Raw genomic sequence first — 12652 nt, forward strand, 5'->3', positions numbered from 1 at the left:
ATTTCTCTTTGTATCTCTTGCTGTTGCATTTTGTTAGTGATATATAAAAATGCCGAGGATTTATGTGGATTTATTTTGTATCCTGCCACTTTGCTGAAATTTTGAATTATTTCTAGTAGCTTTTTAGCAGAGTCTTTGGGGTTCTCTAAGTATACCATCATGTCATCTGCAAAAAGTGATAGTTTGATTTCCTCATTTCCTACTCTAATTCCTTGAATCTCTTTCTCAGCTCTTATTGCCGAGGCTAGCGTTTCTAGTACTATATTGAATAGTAATGGTGATAGTGGGCAACCTTGTTTCACTCCTGATCTTACTGGGAAAGGTTGCAGTTTATTTCTATTGCATATTATGCTTACTGACGGTCTTAAATATATACTCCTGATTATTCTAAGGAATAATCCATTTATTCCTATACTCTCAAGAGTTTTTAGTAGGAATGGATGTTGGATTTTGTCAAATGCTTTTTCTGCATCTATTGAGATGATCATATGGTTCTTATTAATTTGATTATTAATATGGTCAATTATATTAATAGTTTTCCTAATATTAAACCAGCCCTGCATTCCTGGAATAAATCCTACTTGATCATAGTGGATTATCTTGGAGATGATTTTCTGAAGTCTTTTTGCTAATATCTTATTTAAGATTTTAGCATCAATATTCATTAAGGAGATTGGTCTATAATTTTCTTTCTCAGTTTTCGATCTACCAGGTTTAGGTATCAGTACCATGTCTGTGTCATAAAAGGAGTTTGGTAGGACTCCTTCATCCCCTATTTTTTCAAATAATTTATATAACATTGGGGCTAATTGTTCTTTAAATGTTTGGTAGAATTCACATGTGAATCCATCTGGCCCTGGGGATTTTTTCCTGGGGAGTTGATTAATAGCTTGTTCTATTTCTTTTTCTGAAATGGGACTATTTAAGCAATTTATCTCCTCCTCTGTTAATCTAGGGAGCCTATATTTTTGGAGAAAGTCATCCATTTCACTTAAGTTATCAAATTTATTGGCATAAAGTTGGGCAAAGTAATTCCTTATTATTTCTCTAATTTCCTCTTCATTGGTGGAAAGATCCCCCTTTTCATTTGTAAGACTATCAATTTGATTTTCCTCTTTCTTTTTTTTGATCAAATTTACCAAAGGTTTATCTATTTTATTGGCTTTTTCATAAAACCAACTCTTGGTTTTATTTATTAATTCAATAGTTTTTTTACTTTCAATTTTATTGATTTCTCCTTTTAATTTTTGTATTTCGAGTTTAATTTTTGGTTGGGGGTCTCCCATGCCTAATCTAATTGCAAATATAAACAATACTACTCTCAGCATCCAAAGTTTAAAAGGTTATTATGTTCACTAGTATATTGTGAGTACTTCATAAATAATTGTACAATATTTCTTTTTCCCCAAATGATACTTGACCACAACAAAGCAGTATCAAAATGGTTTTAAAAACTTGTCTTATTAAATTACTTTTTCATCTTTAGATCAGTCATCAAGTATAGTATAAAAAAGATCATAATTATCTCACTTTGTAAATTTCACATTATAATATCTTTAATGAACACTATTATTATCAGATAAATTTCTTGACCTCATAACTTTTACAACATGATAAATTCTGTTTTACTCTACATAAGTCTTCAAAGGAATTCACTACATAATTTTAATCATATGGTTGGTTCTTAATGGCTCATATTCTCTCATATCAGAATGGAGAAGACAGAAGAATGTAAAAAACGAATCACATTTTGAAATCTTTTTCCCAATTATTTTTTTTTCCTTAATTCATTTTAGACACACACAAACAAACACACATACACACGAAGAAATAGAAGAATTTTAATACTGGAAGCCATTATGAGCATACTGGCACTTAAGCATTACTTTTTAAAAGACTGCCAACATATTGTTAAAAATTTCTTATGGGTAAGACAACAGCTGAGATTTGAGGCAACATTAGATTTCAGATTTTATATTTCATCTGAGTTGCTTTTGAATAATTTTTTAAAAATGCATACCCTGTGATTGAAGAGCTTGACTCTTCAGGTCAAAAAAGGAGAAGATGCACTCCTTTTGATTTGGAAAAAATTAAGGATTTGAAAAAAGGTTGCACTCTTTATGGGGCTACATCATCTTATGTTAAGATATTACTAGATAGTTTGGCTTATGAAATCCTAACCCCTAATGACTGGAAATCCATAGCAAGGACATGTTTAGAACCTGGACAAAACTTGTTGTGGCTTTCGGAGTATCATGAATTATGTAAGATTCAAGCCATTCACAATAGGCAAATAGGAGTTAATGTACAAATCACTTTTGACCAACTAGCAGGTGAAGGTCAGTATGGAGAGAATTCAGAACATATTTATTATCCCATAACAGTGTATGAGCAAATTTCTAAGTCTGCAATAGAAGTTTGGGGTTCCCTCCCTGGACAGAAAGATTGAGGGGAAGTCTTCACAAAAATAGAGCAAGGTCCCAATGAACCCTTTGCAGATTTTGTGGGACGTTTGCAGATAGCTGTCCCAAGAACCATAGGAGAAAATGCAGCTATAGAAATAATGACTAGACATCTGGCTATGGAAAATGTCAATAAGATTTGCAGAAGAATTATATGGGGACTACATAAAGATGCTCCTTTACAGGAGATCATAAGATGCTATGCCACAGTGGGTACAAATGCTTATTATATCTAGACAATGGTGAACATGGAAAGACAGGGTCCCTCTTGGCAAGGGACTTTCAGAGAAACTCATCGATGTTTTCAATGTGGAAAAGTTGGACATCTGAGAGCCCAATGTAGATATGGAGATAGAGTGAGAAGACCTAAAACTCTATGTCCAAAATGCCACAAGGGCTTCCACTGGGCCTCAGAATGTAGATTGACCCAGGGAAATGAGAGGTGGGGCTCAGTTTCAAGGTATCATACAAAAGACAGGTGGGGCATGATGGCAGCTGAGGTTACACCAAAAGAGCCTTTAGAAGGTAAGGACTCTGATGTGATCAATCAGCCGAAAAGCAATCACATGGCAGAAAGGGATTACCTGATCAACCAACAGAAAAGCAATTAGATAGTAGAAAGGGATTACAATTGGGGAAAATACAGGCTTTTTAAACTAACAGGGCAATGTCCAGTGCAAACAGCTCCAATGTAATTGCCAGATGATGAGGAAAGATTTAGAAAGTGGTAAATAGAAGGGAATTAGATAGGTTAATTGCCTGGGAAAGAGGGTTTGCTTGTATTTTTATAGACAGAGAAGGAAAAATATGAAGAAGGAAACAAATGGGTGGCAACAAGCACCTGTAGAGAGACAGAAAAGGAGAAAAACCTCAAATCAAAGGAGAAAATCTAAGAAACATCTGTCACTGAAAGAGCATGGCTGATGATAAAGTCTGTTGCAGGACTTTGAAAACCACCAGGAATCATTGGATTCCTTAACACAAGATGAGACTATTGCAGGACTTCAAAATTTGCAGTAATCATTGGATTCCTGGCACATGAACTAATGGAAAATAGATTCTTTTTGGACTATTTCTAGGACTTATGGATATGCATAATTCCTCATGTGTTATGTTACTGTATGCGTATGTAATTTATGTAATTATGTGTGTTACCTCCCATATTGATGGGTTTATGTATACCTGTTTCAAGTGAGCGCCTTCAGAAACCTGCTAATCTGATTTGATTTCCCATTTCCTTTGATGTTTTCACTCCTTTTTTGAGCAGTCAAGGAAAGCGTGATCACTTTCTTTTTGGGGATTCTCACCTCCTTGAGAAGTCAGGGAGGACATGACCACCTATGTTCTAAACCAAAGAAAAGGGGAGATATTAAGGTGCTAAGTCACTGGAATGGGTAGAGACAATAATTTTCTAATTTAGCATGATTGAGCTGACCCTACAAGGAGAAGTTATGGGCCAGAACTTGAAACAAGGTACTGAGTGGAATTGAGGAGACAATGGTTAAATCTAATTTAGCATTGATTTAATCCTACAGCAAATAATGGTTTCCTCGTGATATGATTGGTTTATACTCAGTGTGCAGCATATAAGCAAGAAGCTCTCAGGGCCAAGGAGGACTTCGGGAGGATTTCAGGAGGACTTCGGGAGATTCAGAGCCAGGATTCAGTCGGGACATTCACAAGTCCAGGAGACTCACAAGTCTAAAGGACAAGCCCACTCATGGACTTCTAGGAGATTCACAACTAGGATTGACTTCCAGGAGATTCACAAGCCCACAGAAACCCACAATCCCACACTCTTGGAGTCTGATTCATTCCTACTTCCACATTTGTGCTGGCTGGAGACTTTGGGAGGACGAGAGGCTGACGCTGGCTGGAGGCTGAAGGATAAACCTTTAGATTTGGAGACATTCCTAGGGAGCTCTTGGAACCAAGGAGAGAGATAGGCCTCTACTAAAGCTAACTGGGCCCCAGGAAAAGAGACAAGACTTTGAAGGAGACTGTAAAGGATCTGAACTTTAACTCCTGGCTGCATTTGGGATTATTGAACTGAACTGAAACTAAGGCTACCTCCAGAAGCTCCCCAAGAAACCTGCTCCCAGAGAATGATTATAATTTTAGAGAAGAGAAGATTACAATCCCCCATTCTGCAGGCTTTGCAGGAGGGGTGTGTGTGTGTGTGTGTGTGTGTATAAATAATAATTAGACCTCTTTTCAAAATAGATTTTATTTCATAATGCTTTTGCAGGCCTCTCTTTTTTGTCTTTTTGAACAACTAGGGATCACATATGTTACTTGAAAATAATTTTTGTAAAAATGAAAACATGAAATGATAAACAAATAATCATGTTCTTTTGTTTTGATTTTTTTTTCCCTGAGGCAGGGCCACATAGCTAGAAAGTATTATTAAGTATCTGAGGTCAAATTTGAATTTAGGTCTTCCTTACTTTAGGGCTGGTGTTCTATCCACTGTGCCACCTAGCTGCCCCATTCATGTTCTTTAATAAAAGACAGTTGACAAATTAACTTAATTTTAAATATAAATATCTTGTGCAGTAGTTAGTCCAAATACTTTTTTCCCCCTATTTCCTTATAAGGAAACAGCATCAGAGAAGGGCACATATGTCAGAAGTGAGCTTAAACCAAGTTTTTAAAATTTCAAATCCTTTTTTAAAAATTTGCCATTCAGTCATTTTTACCTAATTTCCAGGGAACATCATTGACAGGCTCAACTGACATCAATGTAAAAGCTATAGAATAGGAAGTAATTTAGTTACATTTTGGTTTCATATGTTCATTAATATAGTCTTTGATACAACTATTAAGTGCCTACCTTTCTTTTTTCTGTTAGGTGTTGAATATTACAAAGTTCAAGTATACCTAATCTTTGCCAACATAAAGCTTAATGGAGAGATAAGATACAAACACAGATACCTATAATATTTAATATTATATATTAAGTGCTTTGGACATTTGCAAAACCAAATGCTATTTATGACTCAGGAGGAAATGTCAAGAGATCAGAATTGCACATACATATGCCTACTTGAATAAAAATCTGCCATATTAGCATTCTTAAGAAGTGATCAGCTAATCTTTTCTTGAAGACTACTGAGAGAAAACTTCTACTCCCTCTATGTCCTATGATTCCAAATCTAGCATAGTTTATTTGTAAGTTTTTCCTTTCTATTCTATACATTATTTCTATTTCTGTCTTCTGGGATTAAACAAAACAATTCCAATGCCTCTTTTAGAAATACTTTAAATATTTTAAGGTTTTTGAAAACTTAAAGATGACTATCATTTCCTCTATGGGTTTTCTTCTCCAAGATAAATATTCCCTATTCCTTCAACTGATACTTCCAGTGACACTCTCCTGCATGTAATGCCAAAAAGTGGCTTCAGAGATACTCTGACAAGAAGTAAGAGAATCTTTTACATTCTCCTTTAGCCTCTCTTAATGTGACATTACTTGTTGTTTTTGTTGGTAGGGGGAGGCCTCCCTTCTCCCCTCACTTCCATGTCATTAAATGATAAGGATGGTACGGAAAGACAGGTTGTTGAGAGATTATAAAAATAATTTTAAAGGAGGTAATATTCATATTGAACTTTGAAGGATGGGTAGAAATTCAGTAAGTCAAGAGGGGTCAAAAGACCATTTCCTATATGGGGATGAGCACAAATTAAATGCAAATTTTTTGGAAAAGAGTGGGATTTTGAGGAAAATCATTGTTTTACTGGATTATAGGATTGTAGAAGGAAATAATCTGATATTAGACTGGAAATGTAGGGCAATACTAGGTTTTTAAGGGTGTGGAATGCCAGGCAAAAAGAACTTAAGAGTAGGAAAAGTTTAATAAATCAGAAGAGGAAGATAGAGATCAAAGGGGAATGAATAGTGATACTCTAAGTCCATGAGGGAATTGTGAGATTATGATTTCTATAACCTCTCAGCAGGAGTGAGGCAGTCTGTGGGAGAATATGAGAGGAGGCACTGGGGAGGAATTGAAACCAGAGAACTGAAAAAGGAGTTAGCTCATTAAGTGGGAGATATTTGCTATGATCACATACAATGTGATGTAGAAATTCATCAAACTGAACAGGGAAATAGTTGGGAACAGGGAAAGAGAGGAGGGAGATAATACTGGAAGGGGAATAGACACAAGCAAAGAGAACTTTGGAAGGTAGATGCCAAAAGAAGGATTAAATGGAAGAAAATTTAAAAAGAAATTCTGGTTGAGGTCAGAGAATAGAGAAGAGGTGGTGAAGGTGAAACAGCAGCAGATTAATTGCTTTATTTATAAACCAGTGGTGTTGATCACATTCCTTCTTTTTCACCACTTCTTTAAAAAGGAAGAAGTATAATTTGCTAAAAAGAAGTAACTAGGAAAAATGTTTCCAGTAAGTATCTCTGAAAAGGCTTTGATATTCAGTCAGTTCAAAGATTTGTATTTTAAAAGAATAATTTTCTCAGCATTTAAATGTTCAAAAGATTTGAGCAGATTGGTCTCAAAAGATGAAATTGAAGTAATTAGCAGCTTCATATAAATGCTTCCAATCACCTACAGTAAGAGAAATTAGAATTAAAACAACTCTGACATCCCAATTCATACATACCCAATCAATTTGGTTAAAATTTATAGAAAAGGAAAATGACAATTATTGATTAGGAGGTAAGAAAAGATTGTTGGTTAAAGCTAGAATTTATCCAGGTATTTTGGAAGTATTTTGGAACTATACTAAAATTCACTAAATTGTGCATATCCTTTGATCCAGCAATACCACTTAACCCTGGAGAATGAAAGAAAAGATCCACATTCTCATTCTCTCTCTCTCTCTCTCTCTCTCTCTCTCTCTCTCTCTCTCTCTCTCTCTCTCTCTCTCTCTCTGTCTCTCTCTCTCTCTGTGTGTGTGTGTGTATATATATATTCTCTAAAATGTATTTACAAAGAAATAGATTTATATTTTTTAAAAGTATCTATAACAACACTTAGTTGTAGGAAAGAACTAGAAACAGAGTGGATGTCTATCAATTAGAAAATGGCTAAACAAATAGTGGTATATGAATAACAATAACCAATACTGCATCCACTGATGATAATGGCAGCTAGAATTTATATAGCACTTTGTTTGCAAAGCTTTTTACAAATATTCTCATTTTATTCTCACAACCACCCTGGGAAGAAAATCCTATTCATACTCTCATTTTATAAATGAGAAAACTGGGGTAGAGTGACTTGTCCAGGGTCATACAACTCTTAAGTGTCTGTTGGACTAATATAACTAGTACCAGAATAGGTGACAGCTAATGAAAATGCCTAGAGTTGGGAAATGATTTGAACTTAGGTTTTCCTGACTCTAAACTGGATTCTTTATCCACCATACTTCCTAGTAGCTTTTGATGGAATAGAACGTAATTGTGCAGTAAGAAAAAATAAATTTTAAAAACTGCAGAAAATCTGAGAGCTGTTACAGACTCTAGAGGACAACATATGTAATAACAACAGGCTTATAAAAAACAAAAACAAAAAACTGTGGGTCACTCTAGGAATGCAAGGCAAAAGGTATTAACTGCCCTCCAGGGACTTAGAATCTAATGGAGAGATTCAAATATAAAGTCCTCTGGTTGATTTTCAAAGCCTATCACAACCTAGCTCCTTCTTATTTTTCTAGTCTGTCACCCCCCCCTCAATATATTCTTCAAACCAATTATACATACCCCTTACTTGTTTTTCTCCCCCCCAAAAAAAAAAAAATCCATTTCCCAACTCCAGGCATTTTCATTGGTTGTCACCTGTGCTGGTACTAATTATAGTCATCTATTGCCATGGTTCCTATTATCTTCATGGATTACCTTAATTCTCCTCTACATACTCTGTGATCCAATGACACTCTTCCCCAAAACACTCCCATCTCTTGACTCCCTTTGCTTTTTCTCTGGATGTTCTTATACATGGAATTATTTTCCTCCTCATCTCTATTTTCTGTCTTCTTTGTCTTTCTTCAAAATAAAGTCCCATTTTCAACAATGCAGTAATAGCAGAGTTGGAAAGGGAAGAAAGATAAGGTCCATTTTAAATAAGTTGATTTTGAAGTGTCTCTGATACAAATAAATTCAAGGTATCCAAGATATCATTGGTGATGAGAGACTGAAACTCAGAAAAGGGCTAGATAAATAAAGCCGAGCAGGGTATTCATGCCTTATAAAAAGCCTTTTCTGGGAAGTCTTTCAAACAAAGAGGACAGAGGCACATGACCTGGATTGAGATGATGCTCAGTCAAAAATAATGACTAAAGCAAGCCCTTTGTTTTCTCTCTTAATTTTGCATAAAGGGGGAAAAAAACATTGAACATTAAAGCTAATAATTTGAATTTAGGATTTGCATTAATGTGAGTAAATCTTTATGACCTATTTACTTCACATTGTCCCCTAATTGTAATTTTCTGCCTTTATGTAATACTTGGTTTCCCCAGAGGAGTATCTAATACAGAAAAAGAGAGGTATATCATGTAGGAAATTAGGTTTACAAAAGAACAAAATAAAACGAAACCCTAAAACAGCTGTGATTCAAATATCTTTTGTTAGTTGGGGGAAAGTCCCAGTTACTGTGTTCACCCAAGATATTTTGTTAGGTTGCAGAATTTGTTTTTCTCAGTGATACAGTTTTTGAAAGCATAAAACACTCGGGTAGTAAATATCTTAGTCACTCAAGATGTACAAACAATAGTGAGATTTTTAAAAATTAACTCATTTTCTTTTGTGCTCTAAATAACTGAATAATGCTTCAAATTGGCTTATTTATTTCTTAGTACTTTCTTGAAAAGAATTAATGGAACGGTTTACCACTGACAGCTTAAAATTGCCATTGTTCTTTTCAGCTATTGAGTATTTTCTTCTTTTATCTGCTGTTTGAGTTTACCATTCATTACTCCAAACAAAAACATAAAAGAACTTATTGGTTTTTCTTGCTGAATTGTATTACTTTTGTGAAATCATATGCACTGAGCTGGAAAAGAATTTCTAGGCTTCAATGAAATTGTGCTTTGAATGGGGTTGAATTATATATTGTTGAGCTAATTATGTCTTTTCAATGTTCAGTCAATAAAAAGCTCATGACTATTAAATTGATTATGTTTTCATGGGAAATTCATTACCATTTTGCATTCAATCCATTTATTTACCATTCAGTATTGGGTCATCTTTAAATTAGTTATTTATGTAGCTTACCTTAATGATAGTCAATTGTGCAATGCCTAAAATGATATAATACATCCTTTCTACTGTTGTGTACAGGCTTTTTTCATGTTTTATAATTAATTTGAAAGAAATATTTTTTATAATGTTACATTTGAAAACAACAGGGTCACCAGGACCATATTGTCATTTTATGATTTGAAGCTTCTCCTCTTTTAGTACTTCAAAATATGGATCCACCCTTCATATTGCAGTTTTTAACACCTCCAATCTTTCCTCAATAGAATTGCCAAGATAATCTTCCCAAGTAAAAACTCTATTGCTTTCCTACTAGATGAATATATTTTTGAGTTTATTATGTTTTAGAACATAAATATTTATAAAATTCCTTGAGCATTAGAATGAAAATGAATTAAAGTTCACAGTAGTTGTATTTATTGCTCACATACTGCTTTTTTCATCCTGTTGTATTTTATAGTCTTGTTTATTCTTCCTTTTGATTCATCATATCCTGTTAGGTTTGTTGAGATGTCTTATTGTGTTATCTAATTCTTTGTGCAATTCAGTTAATATTGTTTTTAAAACATAGCTTTTAGGTTGGTTGTGTGTGTATGTGTGTGTGTGTGTATAAACTTAATATTATTCTTTTTTCCTGTTGTATATTCAACATAATTCCCTTGTTTCTTGATACTTTCTAATTTAAATTAACCCATTATCATGACTGTAATTCCAGATATCGTGGAGTCTGCTGAAAAATAAGAATTTTTATTCTAGCCCCTCATTTTAGATATCTCTATCTTAAAAGTTTTTCCTTTGAACAGTATTTTGTTCAGTTATGTTCTAAATCCATTCTTACATCAATTATGTTGTATACTAGACATTATTTGATGTAGTGATTGTCAAATTTAGTTTTTACTCTGTTATTTAAGCTATTGTATAGTATTTATTTACAGGCTGTTATTTAGCAATTGTATCAGTAAAGAACACACTCTATTTTACTTTTACTTATACTAATCTGGTACTGTTCTTTTCACATATAGACAAATCCATCCCTATTCACATTTCTAACACTGAAAAAATTACTGTTTGTATTATTACATATTAAGTTTCTTTTCCCCCCCCCAATTTCTTCATATGTGTTCCACATATATCTTCCATATCAGATTGAAATGTTACACTGGCATTACCTATATTCTTTCTCTCCTCTCGTTTATTTTTCATCTGTTTTTCCATAATCATTGTATTCTCCTCTCATTTTTCCTTAAAAGATTAAATTATCATATGTTTTTTGTTTCACCTTTTCAGTCTCATTTATGTGCTTTATCTGTTAATCAAAATAGGATTATAGAATTTTAGAGTTGAAAAATCATCTGATTCCAAAAAGAATTCTTCTACATAATCATTATGTTTTCTTTTTCTCAGAGACAATCTTCTTTAATCTTTTTTTTTTAACTTGACATATAAATTGCTTTATTTTTTGGCATATTCTTGAATTGCCTACATCTTCTCTGTCATCTTTCTGAAATCCTTGTATTTTTATCCAGCTCAATTCAAGTTCAATTCACATTAAATGCAATCTAATGTTAAAGATGTAAATTTTTAGGTTCTACAGTTTTGTGGATTACTGCCATCCATAGTAGGGTATCTATTTTACCTTTGAAAAAACTGAAATGACATATAAGTTTTAACTTTTTTTAAATACAGAAATTGTTTTCTTGATTGGAAGTTTTGTTTCTAAAAATAAAATAAATTGTTCATGTATTAAATCTACTATATATTATCTGACATATTCAATCTTAGAAAAATATCATAAACCATTTAGATTTTATTTGTTTTAAGTATAAGACTCTCTTTGTGTATACATATAGTACTAATTCTATTAAATAGAAAAGCTATGTATTTTGAGCCTAGTATTTAAAAATTCAGCATAAGAAAAATGAAAAATTCAGACACCGCTTAAATGCCGTGCTTCTATGAAGATTATGCTGGAGTTTCCCAGGTGGTGTAGTAGATAGAACTTATTTTGCCCTAGAGTCATGAAGACATGAGTTCAAATCCTGCCTCAGAGATTTACTAGCTGTGTGAGTCTGGACAAGTCATATAATCTCTGCCGGCCTCAGATTCTACAACTGTAAAATTATGACAACAATAATAGCACCTGCCTCCCAGAATTCTTGTGAAGATCAAATGCAGATATTATTAATGCACTTAATACAATGCTTGGCACACAATAGGTGTTTAATAAATATTTGTTTTCTATCTTAGTATAATTATAGTTTCCTTGCTTTTCAATCTCAGTAATAATTTGTTTGCAAAATCTGAGTTTATAGTCTCCCCTTAACATCAAATAAAGTTGAAGATCACTTCCGTTTCCTTTAAATTATGATGGGAAGGAAAAGAAAGAGAAGGAAAAAAAGCATTTATATAGCATCTACTATGTGCTAGGAGCTGTCTTACAAATGTTATCTTGAATATTTTTTTAATGTAAAAACATTAAAATTTAAAACTAATGTTTTTAATTATTAAAAACTACTTTTTCTACTTTATACTTTTATGCCCAGATAAATATAATTATGAAACAGTATTGTTCTAATTGTTTTGGGGGGTTATAGTAATAATAGTTAGCATTTATATAGATAGCACTTTAAAGTTTTCATAGAATATAAGAGTTTTCAAGAGTTTTAAAGTTTTCATATAAATAATCTTGTATTTTATCTTCACAACAACTTAAGAAGATAGGTGCTGTTTTCTCTATTTTATAGATAAAGAAATTGAGGTAAATTGAGATTGTCGTTTGCTTAGGTCCAAACTAGTAAGGTAGTTTGTTTTTATAGTTAAATTTGAATTTAGGCATTCTAGACTTTAGGCCAGTGTTCTTTTAGCTGTACCACTAGCTGCCTTTAAATATAAGAATAAAAATTCAAGATGAAAATTTACAAAGCACATTTCCAGAACAATCCTGTGATAAACTAAAATTCAGAGATGTTAATAACTT

General features: G+C 33.2%; 1 protein-coding gene across 1 annotated transcript in view; it reads left to right on the forward strand.

Annotated features, from left to right (window-relative positions):
* The window catches only part of ME1 (malic enzyme 1), a 237775-nt gene that overhangs the window by 126348 nt on the left and 98775 nt on the right, over positions 1 to 12652 (forward strand). The window lies entirely within an intron of this gene.

Source organism: Sminthopsis crassicaudata, chromosome 4 (assembly GCF_048593235.1).
Source record: "Sminthopsis crassicaudata isolate SCR6 chromosome 4, ASM4859323v1, whole genome shotgun sequence".
Lineage (NCBI taxonomy): Eukaryota > Metazoa > Chordata > Mammalia > Dasyuromorphia > Dasyuridae > Sminthopsis > Sminthopsis crassicaudata.